The following is a 16,442-nucleotide window of genomic DNA, read 5'->3' on the forward strand; positions in this document are numbered from 1 at the left end:
TCTGGGATTGACTTCTGGATTCATTGCTGTCATGCAATTTAGGTGCGTCACAACTGAAAGAAAAAGGGAGAACTAGAGTACTATTTTTCATAAGGGTGCAAAAGTGTACTGTTCCACAATCATTTTGTACAAGGGCTGCCTTTGAGGTAATGCCTCTTATTTTGTTTTGCTAGCCCACCATGTCAGAGGCTGAAGTTGGTGGTATGGCAGTAGAGGTTGAACCTTCCCATCAGTATTCTGTTACATGTTGTTGCCTTGTGACAAATGGCAGCAGAGAGGCAGTCTGACACAATGGCGTCTGATGTGGAAGCGTGGGTGAAGCAAAGGTGTGGCACTGAATTCTTCTGTGTGGAAAAAAATAACACCCATTGTCACTCGTTGATGCTTGCTGAATGTTTATGGAGACCAAGTAGTGGATGTAAGTGAGGCAGTGGGTGATGTGTTTCAGCAGTGGCGACGGTGACTTGAATGCAACTGCCATGTTCTGGATGGGCATGTGTTGCTGCCACTCCATGAAATGAAGAGCATCTTGATCAACTCATCCATACAAATTGGCTAATGGTGATGACTATGTTGAAATTTATTGTTTTGTAGCTGAGAATTTGCTCTGTCAAATAGTGTTACTGTGCTCTTTCAGAGCAAACTACATATTTTAATAACATTAGCAAAGAATCTCCAGTCTTATTTGGGTTGATATTTTGAAGGTGGTTTGCTAGCAAATCCACCAAGAAGTAACAGACATATAGTTGGAGTATTCAGAAAATGAAATTTAGAAAAGGCTGAGCTAATCCATACTGGTGAACGTGGGAAGCCTTAGAGCATTAAAGAGTTTTTGCTGTTTATTGGCTTATATCTTTTCACTCTTTTGTAACTCCTGAAAGCTTCCTGAAATACAAAAATAAAACCTCTTATAAATTAGATGCAAAAATGCGAAAATGTGGAAGAACACCCTGCTGCTCACCAGATAAGATAAAGAGGCTGTTCTGTCATCAAAGCTGAAATCAGAAACTCCAAGAAGTGAGGAAATTCCTGAAGTTAAGATTACTCTGGCCAAGCAATCATCACACAGCCACCATATTATCATTTTCTCACCCTAAATGTAAGCCTGAATAAATTACTCTTTGTACTAGATGCAGTATAAAACATATAGGAAGTGTAAAATAGTCACCTTAACATAACCCTCCTATTTATTTCTGTGGAAAATACGACATATACAAAGAGTACAATAACATTATTAAATAGAGCAAATTATCAGCTATGAAACAATATCTTTCAGCATAGTCACCGCCATTAACGATGCATTTTTGACAGCAGTGAACAAGTCTGCATGCTGTGCTTGTAATAAGCCTGCCTGGCCATTCAGAGCGTGGCTTGTCATTTGTGTTGCTGTCACCACTGCTGAAACACATCACCCACCGCTTCACTGTGCTCACACCCACTGTTTGGTCTCCATAGAAGCATCAATGAATGTCAATGGGAGTTATTTTTTACCAAGTAGAGGAATTCAACGTCACACCTTTGCTTCACCCACACTTCCATGTCAGACCGCCATTGTGTCAGACTGCCCCTCTGCTGCCATTTGTCTTAAGGCAACAATACATAACAGAATACTGGTGAGAAGATTCAACCTCTACTGCCAACCGCGTCTGACATGGTGGGCCAACAGAACAAGGTAGGAGGCACCACTTTCAGAGCAGCCCTCGGAAATTTATTAACATGCATTTTTAAAGAGATGAAGAATATCTGCTGAAATACTTATGGCCAAAAGTGTTCACCATCTCGGATATGTACCAGTCCTCTGTGCAACTGCTTTTATCTGCAGTGCCCAAGAAATACAAAGAATATTGTCCTTGTTACTTTCTGGCAGTGGATTAATTAAAATGACGTACAAGAGTTTCTCCTTTTCTGCAGATTCAAGCACAATATTTCTGTCTTCTCTAGCTTACGGGCTGCAGTGGAAACCTTACCTTTACTGCTCACCCCAGGGTATAAAGCATTATTCTCAGACCTTAGGTTTGTGTCTAGCTCCTGCTAAAGCCAGTGCCACTGGCGCTCTGAAGCAAGATGTGCAGCACTTCTAAAGGGAAAGAACAGAGAAGAGAGTAGGGGAAGGGGCAGAGGTCACGTAAAAATATCGGTGTGATCTCAAGAGTTTACGCTGCCTAAAAGAGTTTTTTGGCCAATGCAGCTGAGGCAGCCTCCCTGCTCGGCTCCATGAAGTGTGATCTACACAGAGATCCCAGCACTCTGCAGGCTCATGGCTTTGCCTGAGCCGTCCCTTTGGGATGCCCTCCTACTGACACACACAGCCCAGAGAGAAGGTGAAAATCTCATCGTACTTAAATGTAAGCTGATACTGGTTTGTTTTTTTTCCCAAATTAAGAATTTCTTGCACGTGTGTTTTAGTGATTTCCTGAATCAGGGTCAAGATGAGATGCCAACTCTTGATTTTTAGGGGACATGGTTAGTGGGTATGGTGTTGATGGGTTGGTGGTTGGACTAGATGATCTTAGTGGTCTTTCCCAGCCTTAATGATTCTCTAATTCACTTGCTTTGCATAGGTTAATATGGCTGCATAAGCTTGTGGGATTTGTTTTAATATAACAGAATTTTTGATATTTCCCAACTGTTCTTTCAGCTCCCTTTTCTTTTTCTTCTTAAAGAAAAATCTTTTTGGAATGCATAGCTTGTCTGCATGGGATCCGCCATCTGTCTCGGGAAATTTAGGATGCGTTTGTGTAGTTATTTAGGTCTTGATGTATGTGCAGTTTCTTTTATGTATGGTCTAATGGTGTATGCCATAGACATGAATTTTTTTTTCTGTGACAGCTTTACTGTCTCTTTTTGGAAATGAAATTTTTATGGTGAGTTGCAAAGGTTTTCATTATTTCTTTATAACTTCATTTAGTAGAACACACTTAACAAAATAGTAAGTACTCATGTTTTTTCTTTCTTTCCCGCTGTGCATACAGGAGAGAAATTGCCACTGAAATATAGGTCATTTTTATCTGATGCCCTATAAAATAAAATAAATGACAGTTCAAAATGGATTTGGTGCTCCATGATTGGTGGCAAAATTTTGGCATTGTGCAGATATTACGAGGGGTAAATGAGCAAATAAATTGATGTGTGAATCAGAAAGCTATAGCTAACCATTAAGCCAAATGTACAGTGTTTGATACGAGTTTTGGAAATAGAAGTCTGTACTTTCCAATTGTTTCTGTAAAGGGTAGAGATGGATTTTTCAGGAGAACTGAGCATTCGTCTTCTGCTTCATTATGAGAAACTTGTTATATTAGGCCAATATTGTTCACATTTGGTTTTGTAAGTTTTTTCTTAGCTCTACAGAAAAACTTTCTGCTTAGAACTGGGTCAGAGTGCTCAGACTGCAAAATTCATTATAGCGAAATTTCAGGGCAATGCTACTTTAGCAGGAAATTGTGTTTGTGGGCTGTGAAAAGATAACTGGAGAAAAAGCTTGCATGCCTGAAGCAATTAAACCCCAAATCCAGCATGGCTGGATATGGATAATTGGTTGATTAAAATTACTTAACCTACATGTGTTTTGCTCCCTATCCTCATGTTCGTACAATTAGTTACTTGGCAAAACAGGAAGGCTGTAGCCTTTAAATTTTCATTTTGGATGGTAAACCTTTTCCCAGAGAGATGAATTTGTTTTACATGTGCCTACAAAGTCTTATAGCACGTTCGATGATCCTTTCTGAGGGTATGACACTATAAAAACACAAGAATTAAATAGTGGCATGGAACTGCCGTGCAGATGAATCAGTTACTATTTTGATCTCACATTATGTAGTATTACACCTAGAATAATGGCAAATTGTTAATTAAGATCCCTTGATACTTGCAATGATCTAATCTTCTGTTGCTTTTAGTTGCTGGAATGTAGTCTTTGGGCAGAAATTTTCCATGCTAAACACATGATCCTCAGGCTCCTACTTTTCTTTCTGAGGATGCAGGAAGTGTAGCCTGGTGTTTTACTTTTCTGGGTACCCACTCTGTGGAAAAATATGTTGCTAATCTCATCCTGACCATAAATAAATTAGGGAGGAGCAGCATCATGAGGAAGTTAGTGGGACAATGAGGCTGTGCCCAGAATTATTATGAAAGCGGGGAGAAAGGGCAGATAATATGAAAAGAGAGAAGCCTGTGAGCAAAATCTTCACTGAGGGGAAGTTAGAAAGCCATCTGGGAACTCAGAGGAGTATGAGGAAGGAGATTTGGTTTGGCAGGGCTGGCTAAGCAACCCAAGAGCTGGTAAATATTGAGGAAGTATTACTTTTCGGAAAGGGTAGTCAGGCACTGGAACGGACTGCCCAGGGAGGTGGTGGAGTCACCGACCCTGGGGGTGTTCAAGGAAAGACTGGATGTTGTATTGAGGGACATGGTTTAGTAGGAGCTATTGGGAATAGGTGAACGGTTGGACTGGATGATCTTTTAGGTCTTTTCCAACCTTGGTGATTCTATGATTCTATGATTCTAAATATACCCAAGCAGATTGTCTGGAAGGCATCTCAAAGGCAAAACAGAGCTTGAAAGACTTCCACCACTTCTCCCCCATTAAGTTTGGCCAGAGACTTCATCCAAACAGCTTAAAAAGGAGAAGGAGAGGGCCATTGGGGAATTTAATGTGGTAAGACACTGAGAGATAAGCTTAATGAAGTGGTAGATTTGTGTGTTTACCTCACTGTAAATGATCCCAAAAAGAGAGCCAGTTTTTTTTACCTGTTTTTCACTTCTAAAGCCTGCAGACTTTTATCTTTATAGATAAACAAATAAAGGTAAATTCCTTGTCTCATAAAATGTTCATCAGGTGAATGATGTAGTTCTTTCAAAATGTCATCAGTCTTCCTGGTCCGAGTGATGTTCACAGCAGGTTCTCAGCCAGTGGAAGTCAAAATGTCAGCTCCCTTTGAAGATCATAGAAGCAAATAATGCATAATTGAATCTCTTATTTTTATTGTCACAGAACTGATTTTATCCAGGCTGCTCATGTGCTGCATTTGCTAATCTCAGGGAAAGATGTTTGTGATCTTCTGAAAAAACTTACAGGCCTTGAATTTGTGTGTTCTCTGAGCACACATCCAGAAGGATCCACTGGATCACTTGGTCTGATTTTGCATCTGCGGGAGGCTTTCTCCATCTCCATGTTGCTCTCATGTTGAGCCCAGGAACTCAGTTGCAGTTTATGTTTAAATGATACCTGCTGTAAAAGCAACCAGCCTTTCTGGGGAACACAGGAAGTCTGAAAATCTAACACTTCCCTTGGAAATTTGTTTAAGAGGTTTATTGCCTTCTGTGCTAAATAAGAAATGCTCTTCTTTCAAAATATGAACACATCTGCTTCCATCTTTCAGCTGCTAACTTTTGGTTCTGATAAATTCAAGTATTTTAGTACTTCATATTTTTTCTTTATGGAAAATTTTTTTTTCACTAACACTCTAATCAATCACTTACCAGTCTTCTTTTATGATTACACTTCTTAAAAATCTTCTCAAATGCCTTTCCTTCTATGTTTGGGTACTTTTTCTTATTCCTTTTTGGACAACTTCTGCTTTTTCAGCATTCTCTGTTTAGCCAAGAGCCATATATGTCCTGTGACACTGATGTCCATGTTCAGCTGCTTGCTATTCCTCCATCTTAAATTGTTTCCAGAGCCACATCTCTATAAAACACTGTTCCTCACTCAGTATTACAGAATCATAGAGTCACAGGAACACAGAGTCATTAATGCTGGAAAAGACCTCTAGATCATTTAGTCCAATTTTCAGCCCACCCCCACCATGCTCACTAACCATATCCCTCAGTGCCACATCCACATGGTTCTTGAATACCTCTAGGAAAGGTGACTACACAACTTCCCTGGGCAGCCTGTGCCACTGCCTCACCACTCTTCTCTTTTGGCTCTGGTAAATCATACATAGATAAAAGTTGTTCCTGTATGATCTGATGTGTCTGTCCCATCTTCATTTACATCCATCTTCATGTACCACACCCATTTCAGCAGTAGCAGCTGTTGGACAAGAATTCAATTTCTGTTGGCATGGATGTAGAAAGATAATAAAAACACAACTTTGAATCTCTTTCAGTTTGAAGAGTATGCCTCTATCTGCATTTTATGTTAAGGGGTTATGCAGTAAAATAACAGAAGCACAGTCCATTAAACTGCACTCAGTTAAAAGTGCTTTTGGGTGCTTTGTCAGATAGACATTGCCCATTCTCTTTGTAGGAGACCTCTGTTCCAGTGTCTCCTGATTCATACAGATGTCACAAGAAGAAGCAGGCACCTGGGGACATATCCTTGTCTCTGCCTGGGGCTAGCAACCAGGCTAGGACTGGATAGATTCTTCATGGTGCTTTCATTCTAAAGAGTTTGGAATATATATTTCAGCACTTTTAGTAACGAAAAATCCAGATATTTACAAAAAGTTATAACTCCATCTCACTATCTTTTTTCCTTCAGGACCAATGAAATGGATAATGGTCCATGACAGTGATATTCTCATATTTGCTTTTCCTTATCTTTTTGCAGAAGCTCATAGTGGCAAAAGAAAGCCCGGAAACCCTGGAAGTTTCAAAAGTTAAAATGACAAATTTAGTGTTATATTTTTGCAGATTTTCACAGCATTTGACTTTGATGTGTTTTTTGTCTGACTTTTAATTTTTGCAGTAAAACTTCCTTGGATGTCCAGAAAAGGATCTTCCAAATTCTTCAGAGCTGTCTTAAAATTTCAGCTGGTGTTGGATAAGATTGTTTTCATCAGCCAGTTACATGTCAAGCCTTAGCAGAGAAAGAATTGTATCTATCACTGCCTCTCACAAGAGATGTCTGTCTCTGACTGACTGATTCACAGTGGTGCTTGAAAAATGAACTGTATTGCTAGACTTTTCAAATGTGAATGAAAATGCATTTAATAGCAAAATGGGATCAGAATACAGTACAGAATTCTTCTTTCCAAGTGTCACTTGTAAGTGTAGGCATAATTCACCTAACCTGAGGTTGAGCACAAGTTTCCTCGCATTACTGTCTGGGATCACGAGCATTGCCTCCTTACCCCAGGATTTCCTACACAATCTGATGAAGTTCTGCTTTTCATGGCAGCAGATAACATGCAGTAGAATGTGGCAGTCATATCGGAGCAGCACCAGAAAGCTCTTTGACTTAATTTCTGGTGCTAAACTCTTGCCAGATAGCTCACACTCATCTGTAAATGTCGTATCAACAACTTCTGCTGTCAGATATGAACTCTGTTCAAGAGGCATCTACTTCAGATGTACAAAAAATTGCTGTGGGACCAGTGTGTGCCCTTGTTACATCTCTCAGAAATTGCAGCACTGAAATACCTGGCTTACTTCTCTCTGCAAGTCAATGCAATTAATGTATTTTTTTTTTAATTTCAGTGCGTATCAGTATTCATATACATAGCAACAAAACCAATGCCAATAGAATCACACGGCAGGAAATATAATGTTAACTTGATCCTGGCCATGCTTTTATGCTTAATAAAAGAAAATCAGGAAATAAGGAGAGTGTTGTATTTAATTTTGAATTTCCTGGGCCCTTACTGTTTGTTGTCTTGAAGATAACACCATCTAAACATACAGGGTCTTAAAAATTTAATTTCCTTTTTCTATTTCCTACTTCCTATTGCTCAGGCTTTCAGGCTGCTAGAGTGGCTCCTCTTGAAGCAGAGACTTCTTGTCATTCTGTTATTCTGCGTATGCCTTCTGATTCACACTGCATTTGCATTTCTCCTGCTCCTTTCCACCTTCCTCTTGAGTGAAAGCTATCTGTTCCCCCACACAGTCAGCCTGCAGTGCTGGATAGAAGGCACAGGAAGCAGAATTTGTTGATACTGCCAGACCTTTCACATTTTCCATTTCACTCTTCTTGCCGTGTCACCGAAGATGACTGTTGCCCAACAGGGCATGTCGGCAGAGCTTACAGAGAGTACATTTGATCTCACTGTCCAATAAGTTCCTCGAGAAGGAGTGATACTCTTTCTGGAGGCCAGAAATAGACACCATCCTGTCAGCACACCAGAAGACCAATTGCCAGAAGCAATATTAGAGAAATAGAGATATTTCCCTATGATGTGACCAAGCTCACCAGTGTCATTTTCAGCTGCTGACACACCAGCAAAGGGGAAAAGCTACCAAGATTTCCTGCACTGCTGTTGTCCTTGATGTGTAGGCTGGTGGTTGCACATGGGCCACGGAGCTCCCTCTTCATCTCTCAGCAAGTTTTTCCTGCTTCTCCAAGCACAAATACAGGTTGGGCAGAGAATGGCTTGAGAGCAGCTCTGAGGGGAGGGATCTGGGGGTGTCAGTTGCCAAAAGATTCAACATGAGCTGGCAACATACGCTTGCAGCCCAGAAGGCCAACTGTATCCTGGGTTGCATCAAGAGAAGCATGATCAGTCAGGGGTCATGGGGAGGTGATTCTGCTCCTTTATTCTGTCTTGTGAGACCCCGTCTGGATTACTGCATCCAGTTCTGTGGCCCCCAAACAAGACGGACATTTTGCTGTTGAAGCAGGTCTGGAGAATGGCCACAAAGGTGATCAGAGGGCTGGAGCACCTCCTCTATGAGGACAGGCTGGGGCTCTTCAGCTTGGAGAAGGCTTTGGAGGGCCCTTATGGTCCCTCCTCCTTGGTACCTGAAAGGGGCCTACAGGAAAGCTGGGGAGGGACTTTTTACAAGGGCATGTAGTGACAATAGGAGAAGGGGAAATGGTTTTAAGCTGGAAGAGGGTAGATTTAGACAAGATACTAGGAAGAAAGTCTTTACTGTGAGAGTGGTGAGACACTGGAACAGGTTGCCCAGTGAGGTTGTGGATGCCCCCTTCTTGGAAGCATTCAAGGCCAGGCTGGATGAGGCTGTGAGCAACCTGGTCTAGTGGGAGGTGTCCCTGCCTATAGCAGGTGTTTGGAACTAGATGATCTTAAAGATCCCTTCCAACCCAAACCATTCTATGATTCTATGAAGACTAACAAATTCAATGGGATTCTGGTGTAGAATGTGTCTATCTCATGTGGGGCTTTGTGAAGGCTGAGAGTTTGACCTTGATTGATTGAATCAGATTGAACAGAGTCCACAGGCAGAGCAGTGCCTGCTGTCCTCTCACTTTCATCTCATAGCCTATGTTTGTTGGGCCTTTGTGTTGACTTGTTCAGTGACTTAAATCTGCCCTGTATTTCTGATCACCAGTAGTTTTACTGATGGGACATCTCCTCTCCTGTTAGTGTGGTCTGATACTAGGACTCTGCATAGAAAAAATAATGCCACATTTCATAACAGAGGGTCTTTTTTTAATTCTAGCCAGGCACACTACTTCCCATTAAAACCTAAAGGAATGTACAGTAATTGGTTTGGTATACTTTGAATTTATTTTCCAATAATGGGTAGATAGTCTTGTTTATTATTTATGTGCACATAATTCCAGTAGCAATTAACATCTTAATGAAATCTTTATATAGAATATATTCTTTAATAAAAGCACAATTGTGAATATGATTTGCTGCTCATAGCAAATCTAATATAATTAGATTTGGCTTAATAACATGCAAAACTATTAACATATAAAGAATGTACTCTGAAAACATTCCTGCAATCACACAGGATCACCGGAAGAAGTTGAACTCTCATTTCCCAAGCTCCTGCAGCACAGATGAGGGTGAGATGCTGTTGCCATTACATCATGGTGACCCTGTTGGTGAAATATTCAGCCATGTATTTGCAGAAAGCCTGCACATTGTGAACCTTTATTTGCCTTTCCTCACTAGAGGATTTTTCCCCTTGAGCAAGGGATGAAACCTCTTTCAAGTTTAGATTTCAGGAAACCCAAAGCTCAATGAGAAATTAAGGTCTTGTTTGGTTTGGGGATTTGGTCATATTATATCCACTGGTGACAGCCGCTGATGGGGCTTTGTCTGCATTGTCCCCAAGCGCGTAGTGGCAAAGCTACTGTTTGTGCTGGTGGAGATCAGCAGGCCCTCAAGCAGCAGTAAATTGCACAAATGCAAATCACAGCTTGCTGACCTGCAGGAAGGGTTTCTCTGGCATCAGTACGTTGGTGCTGCAAGGGAAGCTTTTCTCCGAGGCAGCCTAAGGCTAGTGGCTAACAGGTGTGTGGATGTCACAAAACATGCTTTGGGATGGCTTAATGCATGCCAGGTGACTCATGTCTCACCAGCCTCCTTCCCAGAGTGCCCAGGAGTTCCTGCCCGAGAACTGGTCTTAAAGCAGAGTTTTCTGACTTCTGTCCAGGTTTCTGCTGACTTTTTTAAATGAAAGGATTGCACTGTTCTGCTCAAACACCAGGCAAACCAGAGAAGAACTTAGATGGGAACATCTCTGGATGGCTTAGGAACCTGGAGGCCATTAGCAGCATCTTAGCAGGCTTTGGCAGAGGTTAAACCCCAGTGCAAGGAATCCTCTTGCTGAGATCCATTTTGCCATAGCCCCACAATTACCAATGCATCAGTACTCACATTTTCTGACGTGGCCTTGTAGAGCTGTTTTAACACACCTAATTAAGCCCAGAAATGTGTGTTTGGTGTTCTAGCGACAACAGAACCGCCTAATAATCTTTAGCACTTATGTACATATGAAATGGTGCGTACAACATCAAAGCTGTGCACACACATTAAATAATTCATCCTGATAATAAGCCCTGGAGGCAGGGACAAGGGACTTGAGCTAAATAACATCCCTGCTCCTGCAGCACATTGCCATTGGAACCAGGGCTAAATGCTGTGAGTGCTGGGTGCCGAATGCTATGCTCTCTCTCTCCACCCTCCCTGCTCTGCGGTGGATGTATGTAGCAGCTCATGTGTTATTTGGAACATTTCCTACTCCCAGGCATGCTCCTGTGGGAAGTGGCTACGAGTCCACATCACAACGCATCCCAAAAATAGACTTGCCAGCCGTGGTTGGAGGGGCTGGGGCTGCCAAGGAGCGGCAACGTGATGAAGATCAATGTTGCTGTTTGAACTACTCATGGTGTGGACGCCCACGCAGCAGCAGGCAGGGGCAGGGTGCTGGTGCTGGAGAAGAACCCAAAACGAGGCGAGTACGGCAGCTGTGTCAGTGACTTCCTGCTCGTGATCAAAGAGCATAGCCCTCTCACAGTCATCCTCCTACTGACTATTATGATCAAATTCAATCAACTGTCGCAAAAAAATGGTGTAAAAATGACTGGAAGAAAAATCTCTTTCAAAACATGAGGGTTCGGAGACGAGTGGGGCTTCACTTCCCCCTGCCTCAGCCTTCAACCCAAGTGAGCCAGCGACATGCTGCTGGGAAGCAGAATTTTCTGCAGACCTCTTGTGATGTTATGCTCAGGATGTGTCCTCTCACATGATGTGATCTGCATGGTTCAGTGCTGTGTCACACCGTTGGCTTTTGTTTGCCTCTTCCCCTGAGCAGTGAGGTGTGCGACACCTCTGACAAAGCCCATCTGCGGAAGGCAGCTTTCTAAAGCTGGGAGAGTTGGCATCTAATGCTCTGGGAAAGAGCCAGCTCAGATGCAATAATCATTTGCTGTTTCACTGGCCGAGGATGGTAACTCTTGCTGTTCTGCTGGCAGTTTGCAGGGATGTGGTTCTTCACATCCTCCCTTGCTGACAGACAGTTATTTTTCCAAGAAGACTTTGGACTTTGGACATTATAAATGGTTTGCTATTTTATTTTAATCTTGGTTCCTATTTGCTGAAGGTGTCATTCTGCTTTATACAAGTTTACTTGTGAAGTTTCTATTGCCCCTTTGGGATGCTGGCACTGAGTCTATGCATTCTTTAAAAGGACACTTTATCTTCAAAGAAAACACCCAAAAATTCCTGTGCATACTCCAGAGCATCACACTGCATACAAGAGGCTCTGGAGGAACCTAGTTAACAGGGAACATTTTTTATCTAGATGTGTTTGGACATTCTTTTATAGAGCATGTGGAAATGTATTCCGTTTTCAAATAGATACACCCTCCTCCTGCAACATGAGTCAAGAGGAGAAAGCCCACACAGTTGTTTTGGTTACTTAGGAACTTCCATGCCTGATTAATCAGTTTCTCTCCCCTGCTTCGAGGAACCTAATTGAACTTTTCATTTTTTTCCCCCCAAAATATAGTCATAGACTCAAAAAAACTGGTATTTCTAATATTTGTTTTCCACAATGCGCTTGCCAAATGTACCTCCCTTGAGAACATTATAGGTTGGCTTCCAGATTAGCTAAGGTCATCCTGTACATTTTCTGGACCCTGGGGACTGAGGCCTCTTCTGCTCTTTTGGTGTAGTTTGGCAGGACCTGAGCCCATTTCTATAAGATGAGGTCTTCCGTATCAGCATGTGCCTCTTCCTCTTGCTCCCACCATATCTTTTCCCTCCAGCGTCTTCCAATTACAGTATTCCTTCCATTACCATTAAATTTAATATAATCCATCAAGTTGTCCCAGAGGGGATATCTTTCACTCTGGATTTATCTGCTAATAGACACATGGTAGCAGATGATCTCTCTCTCTCTCTCTTTTCTGGGAGATTATTAATTACTAACGCAATTTTATCGCAGAAACCTGACAGTCTTCAAACATAGCCTCATATCAGCCCGTTTCATTTGAATTTCTCCAGTGTAAATTACTGCCTCACAGTCCTGGTTTCTATAGGTGCTCATTACATTCTGACATAATTCATAAAAAATAGAAATAGGTGATGTTATGGGTGTGCTTCTTCTTCCTTAGCTCCCCATCCATCGTTCGATTCCATTCTTTTTGGCGCAGTTATACACTCATTTTTCATAGGTTTATAAATGTTGCAGTGGGGGCCCAGGATCAAATTCTCAGCTATAGGCAAAGGGCTCCCATCTAGATGAATAGCTTCATAGGTTTAAGGCCGGAAAGAACCATTAGATCATCTGTTCTTACTTCCCATGTATCACAGCCCATTACATTTCACGCAATTACCCATGTATTGAACCTAATAGCTTCTTTGGCTAAAGTACATCTTCTAGAAAGGCATCCAGCCATGATTTGAAACTCTCCAGAGATAAGAATCCAAAGTCTCCCCTGAGGATTTGTTCCAGTGGTTAATTACCATCACTCTTAAAAATATATGCCTTATTTCCCATTTTAATTTGGCTTCAGCTTCCAGCCACTGGCTTTTGTTATGCATTTTTCTGCTGGTAAAAGAGCCTTCTAGTAGCTGGTATTTCCTCCCAGGGAAATATTTTGCATGTTACAAGAGAGTTATCTTTCAGTCTGCTCTTTGATTAACAAACAAACAAATAAAAAAAACAACAACAACCCCCCCTCTCCCCCCCAAAAAAAACACAGAAACAAAATAAAACAAACAAACAAACAACAACAAAAAAAAACATGATAGGAGCTACCTATTCTTTCACAGAAAAAATAAAATGGATTCTCAAGCTACTAAATAATTTCCATGTCTTTTTGGCACCTACTTCAGTTTTCCCTCACAAGAAGTGACATTCATGTATCAAAAGTCTCCTCCTTGTGATGTGCCAGCTGCCATCTCCACCATTTGTTTGGGTATAGCCCAGACATCACTATGAACATGCATAAACACCACAGGGTCCAGCTCTGGGATGTGATGAACCTTCTAGCCAGCTCAGCACAGTCTGAAAGCCAAGGTGGAAGCAGATCTCCTGTGGCAAGATGTACTATGAGGTGTGAAGCATGAGCATGATCCCCTGGGGGTCCACCACGGAGGATCTGTTTTGCTTTGCTCCCCCAAGTGTCAGAAACCCTGAGTGGCCATTCCTGTATTTTACTTTGATGAGGAAAAAGCAGCTATTGATCAAGTGCACTGTTGTTCCCAGCCTGTCCAATGCTAATGCTTATTTTTATTAGCCATAAGATTATGAAAACTTCACTTAGAAACAAACAAACAAACAAAAACAAAGAAAAAAACCTCCAACAAACAGCTTTAAGTAAGTTTTATGACTGATCTGGGATGCACTGTTGTTTTTGCTGCTTATGGACCCCAAGGGAAACAAAGGCTGGAAGCACTTTGCATCAGACTTTGCCTGCCTCAGCTCCATCTGTGTTCAGTCAGAGCCCAGCCAGCTACCAGTACCCATCAGCATGTTGCTGAGCCCAAAGCTACTACTGGCAGAAGTTAGATGAGGCTGGAGCCTCAGGTGATGGTAGGTGGCTAAGGCAGTGTGCCCTTGCCCCTTGATTCGGCCCAAGATCGGGCTGTCACCCCAGAGCTGCCATGCAGATGTACATAAACCTTTATGCTCTGGGAGGCAGATTCTAATGGTGGTTGCTAGTGATTTTAGGTGCTTTTAGATATTAGATGCTTCCAATGTATGCTGAATTAATGAAGTTTTGAGTGCCTGAAGCTGGTACATGGTGGGATTTGGACCTGTTTGTGGCTCATGGCAGTACAAGGTAAGGAAGGCACTAATCAGAGTTGCCTGTGAAGCATGCATCGACACCAGCCCTGTGCCTGCTCTTTCTGTCTAGTGCTTCATGGCATTGTCTTCTGGCACACATGCAGAGATGGTGACCAGTGCCAGGCGGCTTCCTGCCACTCATGCCAGCCAGCCCTGTGAAGGTGCTTCCACTCTGCACTTTGAGCTTCATTAACAGGCTTGGTGCACACATCCCAAGCCAGGAAATCAAAGGCAGTGAGTGAGTACATTCAGCCTTGCAAAGCAAAGCTGGATGCCATGGGGGCACTGGAAACGATTATGTTTTCAGGGCTGAGCGCTTGGCTGGACCTGTTCTGCTTGACAAGCCGGCAAATGCAAGGTTTGGATTCTATCTTGGTGTCCTACAAGAGGGATCAAGACAGGATAATCCACATCTCTCCCAAGTCTTCATTGGATTATTGTGCTCATGGACATACTGGAAAGAAAATACTTCTGCTAATGGATAGTCTTTGGACCTTGGTGTTCTGCAAACCTCATGGCCATTCTGCAGGATCCTTCCCTTGGGCATCTGGAGAAGGGAAAGGTGAGGCAGGAAAGAACTGAGGCAGGAAAGGAGCTTTCCTTGCTGTTGAAATATTTTATTTTCCAGGGAGGGGGATAGCTATTTATTTACCTTTGATGAAGCCAATGCAAACCATTTGTTTGATGGATTAGGCCGTTAGTTTTAATTTGTCAAGTTGCCTGGGGTACAGGACAGGCAGGTTAGCTGGAGCAATTGTTTCTATACAAATGGAAAGAATAATGTCCTGAAAAGACCACATTACAGGGGCTGCTCTCTCCTCTGCAGACCATTCCACAATACTTACCCTTTAAATCCCAGTCAAGTCCTCTCTTGGGGAGATCTAAGTTAGCAGTTAAAAGTAAAGGCTTGCATGGCCTTTTAGCTACAGCCTAAATACCACTCTAATATTGCAGCCTTTGACATACACAGTGCTTTTTTTCCACCTCTTAGGAGTGGTTTGATAAAGGCTGTTTATTTTTTTTTCTGCTGTTGCTATTACCCCTTTATTATCATGGGTTGCTGGATATAATGGCAATATATATAAAAGCATGCCATTAACTCAGAGACTTGCAAAGTACAGTATTATGAGTCTAGTCCTCTTTGGCCACCGATCTTACTCATTACTGGTAATGCCTGGCTCTCTGAGTCCCCAGTTTAAGTTAGAGTGGCTCAAGATCACACAGAATTCACAGGTATGAAGCCAGGGATGAAGCTAACCTGCACCAGTTTCCTTTGTGCAATATTGCACCCCAGGGCTCACATGAGGTCCTTTGCCCTCCTGTGAATGGATGTGGTTTCATTTATTTCTGTACAGCAAACACATCCACAGCTTGGCACTGTGACTGGCAGATGTATGACTGCCCTTATTACTCTGCTTGGGAGTGTGGAAGAGCTCCTCTAATTTACAGAAGCTGCTCTTCCTGATTTAGTTTTCTACCTATTTTCCCACAGAGAAGATTGGAAGTTATTTTATTTATTTATTTATTTATTTATTTAACAATTCAGACCTACAAACATTTTTTGTAAAATCAAAGTTTAACATTTCCCATTCACTCATACTGCCCCCAATAGGGATTCAAATACATTTTGAGGAGTAAGAAGACACAAAGAGCTCATGGTACCAGAGAGGCTATAGTTGGTTGTAGCTATAGTGGATGCACCTTAGATATAGTTTGAGCACGCTGTTGCCCATCAACTGGCCAGCAGTATCTGCTGCCAAGCATCTTCGTGCCTCTCTGCAGCAATGGCAAAATGGCTGCTTTGAGTCCTAGTATCTTACCTTCTTGGTTCCCAGCAGCAGCAATGCAGAAATAGAAACAGCAATGTAGAGAGGAATGCCATGATGCAGACAGTGCTGTGGTTTTGCCACAGTGACAATGAACACCTGCACCCAGAGGCCCTCACATTGTGAGATGTAGCACTAAGAGACATGGTCTAGTGAGGGACTCAGTAAGTCAGATTTTCTAGG

The sequence above is a fragment of the Tympanuchus pallidicinctus genome, unplaced genomic scaffold (assembly GCF_026119805.1).
Source record: "Tympanuchus pallidicinctus isolate F22 unplaced genomic scaffold, pur_lepc_1.0 scaffold1, whole genome shotgun sequence".
Taxonomy (NCBI): Eukaryota; Metazoa; Chordata; class Aves; order Galliformes; family Phasianidae; genus Tympanuchus; species Tympanuchus pallidicinctus.